At 33.4% G+C, this 12,037-nt stretch overlaps 1 protein-coding gene across 1 annotated transcript in view; it reads right to left on the bottom strand.

The window, feature by feature from the left end:
- LOC105036076 (uncharacterized) overlaps positions 1-12,037 on the bottom strand; it is an 85,206-nt gene that overhangs the window by 48,025 nt on the left and 25,144 nt on the right.

Genomic DNA, 12,037 nt, shown 5'->3' with positions numbered 1-12,037 from the left:
TATCATAAATACCTCTCAAGCTGCATCACGAGCCTCTGATGGCCAATTAGAGAACTCATTCACCAGCCCCGACATCAATCATCGAATGATCCCGGTAACCACATGAGGCACTCCAGGCTCTGTAAATATGCTGCAAAATTGATTTTAAATAATAAATGTTAGTATCTAAAATGGCTAAATTTTAAACTTATTCAATAAAGATATAGAACTTATGAGCGGTTTTGAATGTGGACAAGCTCTTTATCCTTCGATCGAGTCAGAGGTACCACAAGTCAGGTGGATCCTCTACCACGTTGCTGACTCTGAGAGCCGGATGCTGCTCCGTGTGAGTGTGGGGTCACTAGTGATCTCACATTATTCAAATTTGAGAGTATCAAGACATCATAAAGAATGTTATATTAGATAATAAAAGATAAAATAACATAAAAGAGAATAGCTAAAGTATTAAAATTTATCGCATGGTGTGTCTGGTGCATAATCATATGAGCTAGCTGCATGAGAACTCTCTTCTCGATTATCATGACTCCGATCTTTGAAAAACATGATCTATAATCTTTGAAAATAAAAATAAATAGATTCATGGATTAATTATACAATTATGGGTGGCAATGTAAGATTTAAAATGACGTATTTTGTTGGCTAATGTCCAATGGTTTGTAACTAAGTTAATTGAAATTGAAAAACTATTGTAACTGATACGTCTCAAGCCTAAATTGATACAGAGGGATATATTTTAATATACTGCTTCGATTCTTGAATGGATTATCCTTATATATTTTATTTGATGATATAGAGCTATAGATACCTCCGATCCACTAAACCTCCACTAGTCCTACTTTCTTCACATACTTTTGTGATAACAGATATCTTTTAATACCTAACATATATTGTTGACCAAAAACACTTAGGATATGTTTGATTTACATGAATTGCAATTAAAGTGGATCGGAATGTGAATGGAAATGGTCAAACCCTTCGATATTTTTGGTTCATGATTGAAATCAAAAATCAAAATTGAAATAAAATTCAAATACTAAGGAAGAGTATGGACAGGGGTATTCTAATTCTTCTTTTGAATTGGAATAAAAATGAAATTCCAATCAAATAGTTAGATTTGGAGACATTCATTTTCATTCCTATTCTAAAATCCAACTCCTAATATACCTAACAGAGAGGAGTGATTCAACTGTAATTTGGATGCCATCTTGTGTGGCTGTTGATTTGTAGACTAAGGCCCACTGGTGCTTTTCCCGATACAGTTGGTAGAGCTCAGCTATTTCGCCTTGAATAATATTCAAAGCTCCTTACTAGAAAAGGACAATGCCCAAAGTTGTTGCATTACACCTCTAGTACATGATGCAATTTTGTAAGCTAACAGGACAAGGCTCGATCAACAAAAAGCGTGGGACCTAAAATCTACATCATCGCTGGATGAGTTATATCTTGATATGAGATGGAGATAGATTACTACTAACAAACATACTCATTCCTTACACACAGACCGGGCTTTGGTTTTGCAAATTAACGGTGTAGGACATACATGCTTATAAGCTTATCTCATTTACTAAAAGGGTTGATGACAAGTTATTGGATATAATTAAGATTAAAACAATGATTCAACAACATTGACTAAGGTATGCCTAACTAATAGACTCACCTCCATTTTTTTTAAAATAATCTGGACAACTCACATAAATCTAGTATGAATACATTTAACAGAATCACAAAATAAAATGCCCTAAAGTTGAAATATCTATCCAAATTTTGCCACCAGAATGACCTGTGATGCAAGATGCCACCTAGTCCACTGCACGCTGTTCATTGCTCGGTAATATGTGTGGTATAAAAAAAAGCATGCTATCAATTAATGTCCAAAATTTTTATTTATCAATTTAATAGAAACAAAATTTTTATTTTTTTGTTCAATAAAATATATATATATATATATATTTTGGCCATCGTAATAGCTATAAGGACCCGGCCCATCAACCACAGTTTTTTTTACATGAGGGGGATTCCCGATGGGAATCTATCTTTTTTTCCTGATTTTCATTGGAAATCGAATCTGAGGTCTTGCTGGAGCCCTAAACCTCAACTCTAAAAGGCCTCCCTTTCTTCCTTTAAGTGTTGACCCTAACCCCTAATCAAATCACTGATGAAATGTGGAGGATTTCTTTGATTTTTCTATCGAGTATTTCCGATGAGGCTCTTTCATTTTCATCGAAAAAGAGAACTAAATACCTTATCGAAGATGAGGTATGGTTCTAAATCTTTTTTTCCTTTCTTTTTGTGGGTCTAATATCATCATCGTCATCTTATTTGATACAGGCATATTATCGAATTTTCATGAACAAAGCCTTCTCCTATTATTGTTTTCATTTCTCTTCTATTGGAATGACTACCATAACGAGACATGGCCACGATCAGATCATCGAAGGTCGGAGCTATTCGGGCTGCTATCATCGTAGGCTACCACCATGAAAGGTGGTCAGTCCGAGATTTCATTTTCTTCTATTTCTTTCTTTTATTTTTTCACCGAGTCAGTTGCCTCTGTGCATAAATTTCTGAGGGTTGGAGCCATTGGGGCATGTTGCCATCGTGGGTTACTGTCATGGGAAGTGGTCGGCTAAAGATGTTTTCCTTCCCCTATTTTCATGAAAAAAGGAGAAGAAAACGAGAAAAAAGAGAAAAAAAAATAAAATGAAAAAAGATAATTTCTTCTCTTTTTCTCTTTCCTCTCTCTTCTGCCTCTTTCTCTCTCTAATATTTTTTTCTTTCTCTCTTTAAAGATCTTATAGATTAGTGGAGGATCTAGATATTTAGGTAAATCTAGATCAATTGATTGACTCTAAGACGGATCCTAGATCCATAATATTCGGATATTTTTCCATAATTTCTCTATCATTTATTGTATATGATTTTTATGTTTGACTATGATTATGTAAAGTGCAACTGTCTACATAAGAAGGTGTAGAGCAGAATACCTTATTTTTGAGTTTGTAAACTGAGGAGTTGATCGATTGCTATAGTTGAGTTTGAAACCGATAGAAATAAAGATCTCTTTACATGATCACCTGTACATATATTATTGGACTATACATGATGATTTCTAAATTTACATTGAATATATGAATTTTTTTATGGTATATATATATATATATATATATATATATATATATATATATATATATATATATATATATATATATATCACATGTTAACATTTTTTATTATTGAAAATATTATATTTGATATTTTAAAATTAGACAAGAAATGTAATAAATTATTGAATAGTTTATTGATTTGTATAAGAGGATTTGGATGAGTCATTATGTGGATTGTTGGTCACGGGCTGAATTGTGACATTTTGGATTGTCAGTCATGAGCCGAAGCATAATATCCTGATTTACCATAGCAGACTGAATTATGGATATTCTGATTTATCATCATAGATCGAAGCATGGATATCTTAGTTTACCACTACGCACTGAAGCATGGATATTATGATTTGTCACCACGGATCGAAACATGGTTTATGCTTTGCTAGTTGTAGGTCGAAGTATGACTATAATTAATGCAAAACTGAAAGATAAATATTGGTTTAGAATATGTTAACAAAATGTGAATGATAAATCATATGAACACACTAGTGATATTCATGCTGGATTTGTGATAATATATAATTTAGGATATATATTTATATAATTATTGAATTATATTGGATGCTTGACATAAGATTTTGTAACATAATTTTTTTTTGATATTGCATACTTATTATTTTGAATTATATTATCATATTTATGTAAGTATGATGGGATTTTTACTAGGCTGTAAAGCCCATACCTCTAATTATTTCTTCCTCTTAGAGTCACAAAATGTGTAACATTCATCGGATTGGGTGTGAAGTTTGAGTACCAGAATTATTAATTCATTAATTAGTTCAATTTTTGATATAGATGGAGATTTGAATAATTGTAATTGAGTAAATTTATTTCTCTACAATAAAGCTATTTAGTTATTATTTGGATTAATTATTCTAAATAAATTCTAATATTATTGAAGATTTTATATTTTTTATAGATTTTGTATGATCTCTACGAGGATACTCTAGGATTTATGTGGCTATGTTGTGTGATCGATTTAGGTGATAGATTCGAAGTGTGATAATAGTTTTCTAATGATCATGATTAAAAAAAAAAAATAGTGATAACATGATAATGATAGCATAATAACTTTATTTTATCCTATATCATGAAATCTTGTTTTTTTTTTTTTGAATTTATATGAAAATTTTGGTTCAAGAAAATCTATAATCAAATAAAACTTGAAAAAAATCAAATCACTGGTGACATAATAATCAGCACAATAATTGTTACTTAAGTCCACATCACATGCCGCGGTTGTAATATTATGATAACCGTTATTTTATATCAAGGATTAAACAACAATCGAATGAAAGATGGCAGAAGTTGGGCCATGGTAACCTATAGAACGGCAAAGTTGAGGAAAGCTTCCACAGAAACCACCTCTTTCCAAATTTTATCAGGAAAAAAAAAAAATCTCTTTCCCTGCAAATCAATGCCGGGAGAATGGTGGGTCCGCGTTCGGATACAGACTACGGCGACATGTCCGATACAGCGGATTAGACTTTTGGTGTGATCCACGTCTGCGTTTCGATACGGTGACATGTCCGATGCGACGGCTTCCACTTTAGGTGCCATCCACGACGTCACCTTTCCGCACGAGTACGAGGGTGGTGGGGCGGGGCAGCAGTTCAAATGCTGGGTTCTATGTTGTACCTTTAGACGTGCGCCGTTTCGACGGCGGAATAGTCATTATGAGATCAACAATGACTAGATAAAATAAAAAAAATTAAAATATTTTAAAATTTATGTAAGATACAATCCTGATAACATTTTGTTTTAATAAAAAAAAAATTCTTTCGATGCAGTTTGGATAGGTTCGGTGCAAAAATTAACCGGAATCATTCAACGTAGAACATACCAAATCATACTGATGATGAATTAAGATAATCTCAATATATAAAAATTAAAAAAAATTAAAAAAATAAGAGAATGATAGATGACTGATAGAAGGCTATGGACGGTCGAAAGAGGCTCGAAGAGGTTTTGTCCTCTAATTTTTTTATTTCAAAATTAAACTTGAGGTGGAAAAAAAAATTATTTTATTTTAAAAAATTAAAATAAAATTGATAACTATTTTATCAATTTTATATAATTTTTATAAAAAAAATTAATGTTGAAAAAATTATATGAAGTTGGCAAAAAAAATTGTCAATTTCATTTAAATTTTTCGTAATAATTTTTTTTTTTTCTAAAACTCTTCTTTCAGATAAAATAGAATAATTAAAGAGCGAAGCCCCTCTCTATCCATCATGGCCCTTCACCGGTCTCCATCATTCATCTACTATCCTTTGCCTTTCTATCTCTCTTTCTCACATCTTCTCTTCCATATGCTTTTTTCTTTGCCCTCTCTACTGTATCGGACCATGCTATGTCAGTCTCCACTGATTTTCTCTCTCTTTTTTTCATCATCTCTTCTTCTTTTTCTCTCTTCTATTTTTTCTCCTATCTATTTTTCTGTTATATCAGTACAAATTTAGCATGGGATGATACACACAATTCGAGTTTGAGGTGGATCATATCATTATTTGCACTGTCTTGGATTCCCTGTGAGTCAAAAAAAAAAAAAAAAAAAAAAAAAAAAACCTATCTTATTAAGATCATGCCGGATTTGGTATCAGAGTACATTGTCATCCTGAGGGCTGTACGGTTCATGGTCTTAGTTTGTTGCACGGTGGGGAAGTGAGTGACATATTAGCACCAATATACATAAACTAAGGTTCTATAATACTTCTATGCAGCTTGATAATTTAAGATAAATGTGTTTATTATAATTAGATAATAGTTTTTTATCATACCTCGCCACCCACAATGCTTTCGGTGATCCTCCGACGCGGCACGCTTTTGTTAACCAAGTTTTGATACTGCTTGTCACTTTCACGACAAATGGATAGTGGCTGGAAAATTAGTAGGTAGGTGTAACGTCACTACTTTAGGAAAAAAAAAAAGATAAATAAAGTGACGTCAAGTCAAGAACACGTAATCACAATTCACAACCCGTGTTGAAGCACTCTAAGTTTGACATGTTGCAAATTCTATGGTATTGCGTATTATCTTCCTGTCGTGAGTGGGGTTATTATTATAGTACAAGTGGTCAAGCACATATTTATCTAAACATTAGGTGTAAAGATAGATGGTAAACAAAATAAAATTTAAAAAAAATTGAAAAAGAAGAGATATTTATATAATTTATACTATGTTAAAAATTAGAAATATATCAAAAATTCTAAATTTTATTATGTAATTTATATCTGAGTGGCAAGGACATTTTTGGTCCAATCAAATATGTGCCTGAATAATATATTAATTACTTCTTATAAAACTATTTAATGATATGTACAAATATGAGTAGTTTTATTTGGAAATAAAATTTTATTAAGAAAACTATTGCTTAACAATCTGTTTTTGTCTATCTCTGGTTGACCTAATTTCATTCCAAATCTTCTCTCTCTCTAGAACCATTTCAACTTTTGACATGATTAATTTCAATTTTTCCCTACATATAAAATGCATCTGCACGTGCATGCATACTACAATCTTAAAATATGTAAATAGTTTCATTAATTCTTTTAATACCTAAACTAGTTACGTGTTCCTTTGAAGTTGTGTTGGATTTAACAGTGGAATTGTCTTTGCGTCTTAGATCATCAAAACAAATTTTCATGTAACTTAAGGGCTTCAAGGTCAAAGGAAGAGTTTGTATCATTTAAAAATTTGGTTTGCCGAACCACCGCATCAACAAGTTACAGGACTGGCTAGGGTCACAAAAATCTTCACACTATAATTTGCCAGGTTGGAAGTAATCTTGATCTAGTTTAATGAAATTTTTTAACTCAAGCTTGCAGTCCAATCAAATTTTGTTTTCGTACTTCACCATGATTCTTACCAACTCGTTTATCTCTTAAAAATTCTCTCCACCTTTAGCCATGACAACTTAAAAATTACTTATATTCAGTATTAATATCAGCAATATCCATATTCAAAATAACTAGCTGAAAAATCATCAGATCATAATAGTTGAGATTATTTTTTTTTTGATATTTTTCTTCTCCTCGGTAAGTGAGGAAAATCAGGCAAGTAAAATGTTTTTTTTTTTTTGTTTTGTTTTTTGAGTCCTTTCGAGTCCACCTACTGAAACCCATGAGCTGTAGCTATCACCGGGAGTCAACTTAGAGAACGTGTTTATCGTTGGGGTGACGTGCAAAGAGAATTTTCAGGGCGCCTAACGTCGACAGGTCTTCGAAGAAGTCATTTGATAGATTGCATCTTGTCCAGCATCCACTATCTGTGTCAGAGATTTGACAACTGGCATTGTCTGGGGTTGACAAAACTAAGTGGACCTCACCTAATCTGCTCTGGGTTTCGAAATTTGGGATGAGATTTCTTAATTTGTGTTTGCTGCGCAGGGAATTTTAAGTAGATTGGGCTTTGACTTCGCCTGATCATGTGTTTTTTTTTTTTTTTTGATGGCTTTTGCATGAAATAATGATTAATTTTTTTCTACAATGTTAATCATTAGTTTGTGCTTTTTATAATTTTAAAAAATAATAACTTTTTTTTCTTTTATTGTAGCTTAAATCATGAAACAAATGTTACATTTTAAAAATTATATAAAATATGATTAAAATATTGATGCAGGGAAAAAAAGATCAATCATTTTTTTGTATGATAAATACAACTTGAACCCGATGGTGGGGGGTGCACTAAAGCCATTTGGGTCATTTGAGAAACCTTTTAAGAATGTATTATTGGATATCCAGTTCTTCCTCAGAATACTAACAAAAAAATAGGTTGAATCAAGCTAGAAAGGTTCAGATTGAGTCGTGTAGCGTTGGGTAAGGCTTAGCCCAGATCGTATCAGGTCCAATGAGTTGGGCCATGAGTAGGTTTGGGTTAAGGAGACTCAACAAAATACCAAGGATCTAGGTATTGCCACCTGGGTCCACTTTGTCGACGTTATCAGCCTTAGTTGATCTGACTTGACCCATAGCGCTTCTGCCTCATAAGGGTAATAATTTTTGTCTTAGATTAACGTCAAATACTATACAAATTCATATCCAAGTAACGTTATGGGAATTTGAGCAAATAGTTATCGCGCTACATGGCAAGAGAAGATTGGTGGAATATGTTGCCGTGCAGGGCTTGTTAACTCTTAAATTGCCAAACCAGTAGTTGTTGGTCCGATGAACTTTTCGAGGCATATAACAACCCCTTTGAAGCCTCTTTTTTTTTTTTAATAAATATTTTTATCTGATGAATATATGTGATATTTTTTGAAACTGAACTCTAATGGTCTGTAAGATCTCACGCCGAGTCCAACCTTGCTTTTTGTAGTTCCAATCCAATCCCATTTTGATGATATTGTGTGCTTGCACATTGTGGTAGTTAGCTTTATTCGTTTGCTCTTAAGTAGATGGCGAGATGGTTACCACCATGCTTTGTCAGTTCTCGTCATCAAGTTTCACTTGTGTGCAGGTACCGTGGGGCCTTCAAATTCCTCTTTGTCGGTGGATGTGAGCCAGACTCTAGAATCATATACCAGGATGGCTTTTGACCATCCTAGTAATATTCTTTATATGATTAAAAAATTCATGAAATGTTTTTTATTAGTTTCTAGAAATTTTCTTGTAGAGGAATCAATGAAGATGTATAGGATTATTTGGGAGTTCTACAATTTATACATATATGCATGAATCGTTAAAAGGAAATATTTAAGAAATGCAAACTAATTATCGTGTTGTGTATAGCATATAGGGATATTCTTACATGTTGCCAAATCTATACCTGGAATAATTTCTGTTGTAGCTATTCTCATTTAAACTTGGTCATCAACTGAAGCAGATTGTGCAAGCTCAATAGCAAAAAGCAAGAGATTTCAAACAAATTTCTTGGATTTTATATGGTATTAGAACATTGGGTTCAAGATCAGGGGTTCTGTTAGCTCCACCACCTCTTTCTTATGTATCACTGCTTCTTCTGTGTCTTCCTTCTCCTCTTCTCCTTCAGCTCATTTTTTTAATCCTATCAGCAACATTACCATCTCATCTCCATCAAGCTCACAACCACCATCCCCTCAAGAGAACTCAATTTCTCCCCATCTTGAAGATTCACAAACTCAAGAGTTTTCCTCCTTAAACTGTCCTTGGCAAAGCCTCCAGTCGGCACAAATCCAGTCTTGACTATAGAGGCTTGGGCTTTCAAAGACTTGACTTGGATTATTACATCTCTTTCTAGATCTGTTCCTCCCTACATTGTTAGTCTCACACATGCACGTGAAGTTTGGCATGTCTTCGAGCAAGCCTTTGGAACACCATTCCATACATCCACTAGCAGCAAACTTCCGTAAAAAGATATAGGACCTCCATGGTGTACGGATTGTTGTGCAGATTTGTATCGCGCTCGATGACCATCATCAAGAGAGGAATGGCTATCAATAATGATGCACCATGTATGATATATGTAACTATTTTGTATGATAGCTGTCCATCTTTTGATGTTGGCTATTGAGCATGCTACAACACTTCGTGATGCAATCTACACACCATGGAGGATCTATGCTCCCATGAAAAAGCCAGTTGATGCACCCGACAATAAGCCTCTTTGCCTGTGTATTTGAAAGGATGTATTTTCATACTTTCTTTGACCATTACAATGAAACTCGTGTGTGTTTAAAGGCTTTAATATCAAAGGGAGCGGTTGTAGCATCTCCTCCAAGAAGTCAACAATAATTTAGAGATTCTTGCCCTTTAAACCACCACATCGGCAATGGTTTTCTTCTCTTTTAGAATGGTCACCATGAGTTGCACCGAGTCACAGATTAATGGGGACTACATTTTTGCGAGACTAGCCTCACTCAAAGTCTTCTAGGCTATAATTACCAGAACACAAGGAATCTTGGCCTGCTTAGCTGACATTTTTAAGTCAAGTTTGCAACCTCGTCAAAATTCATTTGTTGAGCTTTTCTTGCCAACTCATGTCTCTTAAACTATCTTTGCTTGGAGATATATTATGACTTATAAGTAACTTGTTTTCAGTATTAATATCAAAAATATTTACATTTGAAATAATTAGCTGAACAATCTTGAGAACAATGATCGTAATAAATCATTTATTTCCCAATATGGTGACATCTGACAGTTGCCAGATTTGTTTACTTCAATCAAAGTATTTTTATTTTTTATTTTTTTGGTACAATCAAAGTATTTTTATTAGTAAAATATTTCCTCTCCTTGGTTGGCAAGGAGAACAAACGAAGTAAAATATACTTCAGCGTGCCTTAAGTCTACCAACTAATACCCGTAAGCAATCGCTACCACTCGGAGTCTTTTTTTTTTTTTTTGATAAAACTACCACTCGTAGTCAACTTGGAGAGTATGTTCTTAATGTGAAAGAGTAAATTTCAAGGAAGATAATAGTGTACATTTTGTCCAGCTTCTATCAGCCAGAGACTTTGATAACTATCATCGTTTAGGGGCGGCAAAATCTAAATTGACCTGATCCAATCTGTCCTGGATTGGGATCGGAAGTTTTAAAATTGGGGTCAATTACTACATCGCTGACCCAAATGGATCCATGAGTTTTGTTTTGCTTTTGTTTATTGGTGGTGGTGGAGGAAGCACTAAAGCCGTTCTGCTCAATTAAAGTGATGGAGCATTGACTGCTGGTTTTCTTCGTTTTCTTTTGAAGAGAATCCCAAAAGTTGATGAGGCTCATATTTCGCTGGTCATTGGAAGTGTATCCATCCCAAGCAAGATTAGCATGTAAACTCAGACAAGCAAATGCAAGAGCTCAATATTATATCTAAATTAAATTACAAAAATCCCATAAGATTAAAAGAAAATTACATTTGCATCCAATAATTTGAAAACCCTACGACTGTCAATGAATTTATTTTTAGCCAACATTTTAATCCATAACCTAGCAGAATATTAATCAAACCAGCTGATGTGTATTGTGTCTCCTAGATAAATCTTGAGTATTTATACTGAGTCAAAAATGTAATGGTACCTTCCAACTATTTTTTTGGTTGAGATTTTGGATTATTACATGTTTGATTTCTTTTAATAAATCCATGTTCCACCAACTCATTTAGTCTTTAGGAGATATAAATAGCGTGCAAGCATTATTACCCAAGATGGCTTATTTATTGGATAGTCCTATTTGTACGTATAAGTCCACCGATTACAGAACTCGGTCCTGGATACATAATGTCTCCATAAGCCGAAGCAACATTTTGAACTACCACCACAACCGTAGCCATTTGACTTAAAAAATATCACAATTGTGAAAAGATGACGGTTGAATGTCACCAATAACCGTGATGGTTCAAACCCAAGACCAGCCCATCAATGCCCAATCAATATGCAAAGCATGAAAACACCAATTAATATCTAAATTAGGAAAATAACAATTGTTACTTCCATCAGAACAATAACTAATGCTTTGGAGGATATCTCTCTTTTTTTATTTCTTTAGGTAAAGTAGATGAATTAAATCATTGAGTATAAATATATTTGTGGGAATCAGAAAATAAAATGTTCGATAATATCTCTTATATGGGATATTGCCGCCAAAGAGAATAAACTAGGAGATAGAAAAGAAAGAAGATGGTAAAGGCAGCATTCTATTCCTCCATCCATAGAGATTGGATAAAAGAATGGACGATGCACAGAGTATGATAAGCAAGTTGCCAATATTGCTATTATTTCTAAATTGGATAAAAAGCTTGAGAATCATTGTTTACATTACATAAAATGTCAATATTTTTCAAATTCAACACTAGATCGGTTTGATTGGAAGACTATCAACTATTATAACTACCTAAGGAGAAGTAACGAAGGAAAATGATGAGAATATTTAATCAATACACTTCTCACCAAATAAAGAGTTCCTTT

The sequence above is a fragment of the Elaeis guineensis genome, chromosome 11 (genome assembly GCF_000442705.2).
Source record: "Elaeis guineensis isolate ETL-2024a chromosome 11, EG11, whole genome shotgun sequence".
Classification (NCBI taxonomy): Eukaryota; Viridiplantae; Streptophyta; class Magnoliopsida; order Arecales; family Arecaceae; genus Elaeis; species Elaeis guineensis.
This window is presented reverse-complemented; position numbering and strand designations above follow the sequence as displayed.